Source organism: Corvus brachyrhynchos, unplaced genomic scaffold, assembly GCF_000691975.1.
Source record: "Corvus brachyrhynchos isolate BGI_N302 unplaced genomic scaffold, ASM69197v1 scaffold17, whole genome shotgun sequence".
Lineage (NCBI taxonomy): Eukaryota > Metazoa > Chordata > Aves > Passeriformes > Corvidae > Corvus > Corvus brachyrhynchos.
The window spans coordinates 17,141,990-17,148,370 of NW_008240046.1; the positions used below are offsets into that span (position 1 = coordinate 17,141,990).

The window sequence follows — 6,381 nt, forward strand, 5'->3', positions numbered from 1 at the left end:
CCCCCCAGGTAGAAGTCAAACCTATTAATGTAACAGCTTATCCTGTCCTATTTCCACTTGGCAGTCTCCTGTAATGCTGATTTAATATCTGACAAAAATAGGACAAAGACGCTGTCATTTTTCATTAAAGAACGTCAGCTCAATACAAGCAATTTTAACTCTGCTGAGCTTGGGTTAGGGAAGGTGAATGCTGCTTGGCCAAGTGGAGAAAAATCCACATATCTACCTCTGGATAATGCTGTCATCCTGATGACCCAATGACTCTGTTGCAATACTAAATTTACTAACATCAGAATTTCTACTACTTCAGCTTAGCCAGCATATCCACCAGCTTTAAAACCAAAAGTTAACTATTACCTAGAATTTTATTTAAAAGAGGAATTTATTACATGCTATTTTCAATGCCCCACTATTTGGCCACTAAGTAGCACAAATTACCACTTCTGTTTTGGTTTTTTCCCCCCCCAAAAAACCAAATTACAGCCTACCAAGTCCACGGTGTTGATCCCAATTTCTGTGATCTTACTCACAGCTTATTCATTAGGTACTGCAATAAATTAATAGATTTACCTGTGTGATTCCCAAAACAGACACAACTGCTAAGCTTTTGTTGAATTATCTTACCTAAGTGTGCAAAGTCACCTTTCATCCTATGCTGACAATCCTGCCAAATGTCCCCTAGATACTCTAGATCCCTCTTCTCCTGCAATGGGATTCTTGAAAAGCAAATGCCAGTCTTAGCTTAAGGTCTTTGATTTTTCAGCTGTTCAGTTCTTTTATATTATTCACAAATGGTAACACTTGGGGCTAAAATAGGACAAAAGGAATATTGTCACGCACATAATGGTGCAAAACTGCTCCTTAAAGAGGATTAGACATATACATAATTAATAGTCTTGAGATAATAATGAGTTCTGTACCTAACTTAATACAAGGGTTTTTAATGATGAGAGAGTTTGAGAGATTTTTAATACAATCTATACATGTATACTAAATTGTAGGTATCATGTAGGCTTTCTTTTTTTTCCCAATTCTTCACATTATTTGCTCTGTGGTCATTGATTCTGCAACATAACTGGAAGCACTTATCAAATGATTTCCCTTTTATTATGATAGGGATTGGGGTTTTTATACCCTCCCAAGGGTAAGAGATTTTTACAAGCTTTTTCAAAGCAAATTTAGATAAAAGCACATAGTAAAAAAAATTATCATTTAATATCTCAAAACATTTTGCCTATTATTATTGCTAGCAACACAAAAGGTTACTGTAAGGAGTGATGGTTACTTTCTGCAATAGCAATACTTTGGCTATAGCAAGCTCACTACCTCACTGCACATGGTCTTCAAACCAAACTTGTTGAGCGCGAAGAGTTTGCCAAGGTGTTAATTTCTGGTGAATGTCACACAAGAAGTAGTGACTTACTACAGCTTTGATTGTAGAAGGCAGTGTGGCTATGTCTAGCCCTGCACCTGTACAGAGCTTTTCATACCCAGGTGATGAATGATTGTGCTCAGCTTTCAGATAATGCCAGAGTAGCAGACCTGATGCAGTGTCCTTTGTGTTGGTGTCACTCAGTTACAGAAAGGCAAACCAGTGAAAAACGTGACCAACATGTAGATAACTATACAAAGCAATTGGAGAGAGATTAGTTTGTCATTTAATCATTTGTGTAGCACCATGTATCATGTTTTTACCAAGTTCAGAAAACTCGAATCCCTTCATTACTGAACACCACTGTCCCTGTTACATCAGATTTATTATCTTATTTCAATTCCCACCTTTCCTTCAGTAATGATATCAACTTCAAATTCCTGTGTCTCAGTTTCTGTTCTAAGCACACTTATTCCTTAGAGGGAAAGTGAACAATTTCCTCTGGGATTTCCATACAAAGAATCTAATTTAAACCACAATAACACTTCAAGTTCAGTCTGCAACTTGTCATTAAGATCTCAGTGACAATCCAGCCAAGGTATACAGGATATTAGCAGTTCTTAAAGTGGGGGAGAAGGCGTGTCACCAGAAAGCTCAGAAAATGTCCATTCAGCTTTTATTTCTTCTTTTTTTCTAAAGCTTCTGCCTCCACATCATAAATTCTCCACCTTCTATTGGCCATGTGGGAATTGTAATGTTTAAACTTGGCAGTTGGTGAAGGCCCACAGCCACAGCTGCAAGACTGCAAGATCATCATCTGGTTTCCTGAACCAGAGGGATGTGCTAGAATTGCAACCTGACCAGGGCATGCAGCAAAGCCTTCTCTCCCTATCCAAGGGCAACCACTCTTCCCTCACTCTGGCATGGCTGCCATGACATCTGGCATCCAGCTGTCCTGGCGGGGAGATGGGAGTATAAATGTCTAAGGGTGGGAGACCGACCTCACAAGCTCCTGTTAAGCACATCTGGTACCAGAGATGTGCATACTTTCAGGGGTGGTAGGAGGAAGGGGACAGTTGCTGTCCAACTACGTATGCACAGGAAGAAACACTTGCAACACAGCCCAGAAAGTCTGAGAACTACTGATATACAAGTAAGACCTAAACAAAATCCCAGTAAAATCATGTCACTTACAGACACAGAAAATCAAATGCCCTCAATATATGGCAAGTCCATTGGTGGCTCAGGTGCAGTGACTAAGGAAAATACTGAAATTACTGTAATGCTTCAAATCTGAAGCATCACATTCCCAGACATAAGGCCAAGCAGCCTGTGCCAAGTTTTCAGGAAGCTCTCCTCATTGCACATGTGAACAGGACAGACTATGGAATATATTTTGTGGGTTTAACAATCTCATCACTACATTTCTGCCTTGTGCAAGGTTGGGCACACACTTCCAGCAAATCTTTTACTACCTTACCAATCTCCCTCTGCACTCTAGGAACACACTGGACACTCTTCCATACTGTTCTTCATATGGACAAATGAATAGGGTTATTTGTAACTGGTCAAATTTGGAGAGTTAAAGTTCACCTACAGTACATTTACTCCTTTAAATAAGCTTTCAACTTTTCAGTAACAAATCTTTCTTTACTGTTTCAGCCCATTGGTTCTGCCTGCTGTACTACCTACTCCTTGACAACACCAGCTTTAAGGCTGTACCTCTGAGGCCGATCATTAGCAACACGTCTCGCTGGAGACCAACAAATACTATAGCTGGGATCCCTACAGCAATCTTGTTACAATGAATAGCCTCAGTGGTGTGATTGAACATGGCGTGATTCCTGGGTGTCCCGCGCAAGACCAGGAGTTGGAATTGATGATCCTGATGGGTCCCTTCCAACTCAGCATATTCTGTGATTCTATGATTCTCAATCATTCCCTGCTGGCTCCAGAACTGTGACCTCTTGATCCAGAAGACCAGAAGGTATCAGAAAACATCCAAAAGACACAACATGGTAATCAAATCAATGATTTGACCTAATTTTTTCTCACAGCCATAAACAAAGTCCCTGCCTAAATATTTGGTAGCCTTGCAATCCTCACTATCAGAGAGTGAGGTATCACTATCAGATACTATCAGGTATCCTTACTTACACGAAAGCAGATGTGCACTTAAGACTCTGAAAACAGACCTTAATATATTTTCATTGTTTCTATTTGATTTAGATTGGAAACTGAAAGTTCTTAAGGATCAGAGTTAGTTTACTGTCTTTAGAGATTTCTGATAGTGCAAATGAATACTTAACCTCTCACTCCAAATCCCACAAGCCCTTCTTCCTCAAATGTATTCTTGGAGGAAGTTCCGCAGTTGGGTTACCCAGAGAACAGTTCTGTCCTCCCAACTTCTGCATATGTGTCAGTGGGAGTCTTCTATTAGAAAGAAAGGCGTTATCTCCAACTATCTGTATTACTGTTATTACCACTTTGTTCTCATTTCCTTTCTAAACAACCACTTCTCCTCTTTCATTTTTATTTTGAAAACTCTCTGTAAATTAATAATTTTTAGTTTCCAAAAGACTTCTGAAATCTTTTAAATCAGCAGAAAGAAAGGTAACACAATATTTGAAAGGATAATTTTTTTAAAGGTACATAGTTATAACATTAAAAGATCTTCTGTATTACCCATTGTCTGCTGCTGTGAGCAGGAAAACATTAAAGGTTATAAACGTAAAAAAGAACGACACAGCAAATCTTTTCATCTTTGCATCTGTAATGCTTGGTGCTATTAAAAAATGCCCAGTTACAATGTAGAGAGGAAAAGGGTACTGCCTGAAGTTAAAAAAAAAAAAAAAAAGCTAAAAAAGCAAAATTCTATTTTAAGCTGGTACTGTCTGACAAGGAATTTCATATTTGTTGGCTAGAGCTTTTAGTGCAAGAAAAGGGAGGATGGTGTTATACAGGAAGAAGATTTATCTGTCATCTTTAGCTTAACAAACTTCTGGGCAAATAACAACAGAGCAAATACACACATTTCTATGACTGAACAAAGTGCATACCACTGCATTTATCAGGAGCAGTTAAGATTAAACTCCTACTTCCCTTATGCTGAAGCTGTACCAGGGCACAGTCTGTTCCCAGGTGTTGCAGGGAGCACACTCCAAGATACAAGCCCAGCTCACGGGGTCAGCTCTGCCTCTCCTAACACGATGCAGGGTATGCAGCAACTAACCTCCAGACATGTTCTTGGGCTCTGACAGCTTCCCAGAAATATGCCGGAGCACCACTAGTAGGAAACACAGTCATTGCTGTTTAACTCATATCCCTTACCTGAGCAGCTTCCGAGGTGGAAAGCACTCCAACCCAAAACATGAATTTAGTAACAACAATAATGTTTCTCAGAAAATTATGAAGCAGCATGTGTTACTCTCATATATATCACAATGGCAAGTAAACAGCTGATCTAGCTAATGAACCAGGTATTCTGTTTAGATTTCATCTTTGAAAGTGTTTACTTAATATAATTGTATTTGTTCTCAACAAAGACTGAATTATTTCCTGAGATGGCTGTCATGGACATTTCCTCCTCAGGTCAAGACCAGGTAATCAAGACAGAATGCTGCTTTATCAGAGGCAGGACTGTAAAAGCTCTTGCAATTCCTTTACTGGTACGCAAACCAGCTAAAAAAGGCTTCTGAATTAGACCTCACATGTGAATGGAAGTGATACAAGGGTTCAGCTCAAAAGTATCCCAGCAAAACCCTTTAGGCTCATGAGAAAGGACAACATAATGCATTACAGCACCTAAGCTGATACAGCACACGCACACTAGGGCTACAATACTTCAGTTGTCATCCCAGAACAAGCATCTGATGATGGTCGCTGCCCTACACAGCAATGCAACCACAATTTTTTCCTTCTGAGATTGTCACTTTGCATGTCTGTTTACAGTCCTTTCCTGAGCAGGAAAAGTAATTTGACTGGTTTTGATGCAAAATGTCTACAGCCTGACATTTTGTTTGGAGGTATACAAATAAATTCCTGAAGGTTTTTCCACACACAGAAAATCCCACGTTGTGTCTAGAACAGATTACAGAAACTTCACCACTTAATAAACTGCTCATCTCCAAAAAAACCACTATGGCCTATTATCTCAGCACTAACTGCCAAGATACAGCAAACTGTAACGGCTTCAGAAGGCAGAGCACCTGCTGAAAGAGTCCAAAACCATCCCCAGTTTTTGAAAACGAGTTCTGTCAACTCACTTTCCTTACACAATTATCCAAAGCAGCCCACTAGAGAGGTCCAAGATCATTAATGAACACATCATAAAAGATTCCTTTTTAAGATAATCACTGGAAAATTTTATGACTTTACCAAGATTATTTTAATCTTGGCTAATCTTACTTCAAGCCGATCTCCTTTCCTGAGCTCTAAAACAGCTGGTGAAAACGGAAGAATTACTTTGACTCCTTCTAAGACCCTGGTGTCAAAGGGTCAGATTATTTTCACCTGACTAATACAAGGCCATGGCAAGACTCGTACTGCAGATTTGTCCGTCTGACCTCCTGAAGCATTTCTGGAAGTGAGCTGAAGCGCTGCCCACCTCGCATATCATCTGTGCTCCCACCATTTCGGCGTGGGAGACCTGCACCACCACCTGGATAAATCCGGCGCCTTTTGGTTTTCCGTGAGCTGTTCTTAAATTACCTGATCTGCTGCTTCTCCTTGGCCAAACCTGCCCTTTGGTTAGTAAAGCGTCGGGAAGCCGATCCGCGGCAGCTAGGTGAGTTGGCGAGGGAACACCTGCACCCTTTGTTGAAGCTCTAGGGGACCCTGGCAGGACACTTACGCAGGAGACATCGGCGCCGTTATTTAGGGACGGAAAACCCCCGAAGGGAAGACCATCCCACGCGTTTCGGGTGCCCAGGGCAGCGCCGGCGGGGAGGTCCCGGGAGGGAAGGGCCCCGGCGGGACTCTGCCCGCACCACCGCGCCGGCGGCGGACAC

General features: G+C 41.0%; 1 long non-coding RNA gene across 2 annotated transcripts in view; it reads left to right on the forward strand.

The window, feature by feature from the left end:
* Window positions 1-4,241: 4,241 nt before the first annotated feature.
* Window positions 4,242-6,381, forward strand: part of LOC108449130 — a 5,929-nt gene continuing 3,789 nt past the window's right edge. Inside the window, exon 1 of one of the 2 annotated variants that reach the window (XR_001865250.1) lies at window positions 4,242-6,158. This is a non-coding gene — a long non-coding RNA (uncharacterized LOC108449130). The remainder of the gene's footprint in view (window positions 6,159-6,381) is intronic. The other variant, XR_001865249.1, reaches the window with a different exon arrangement.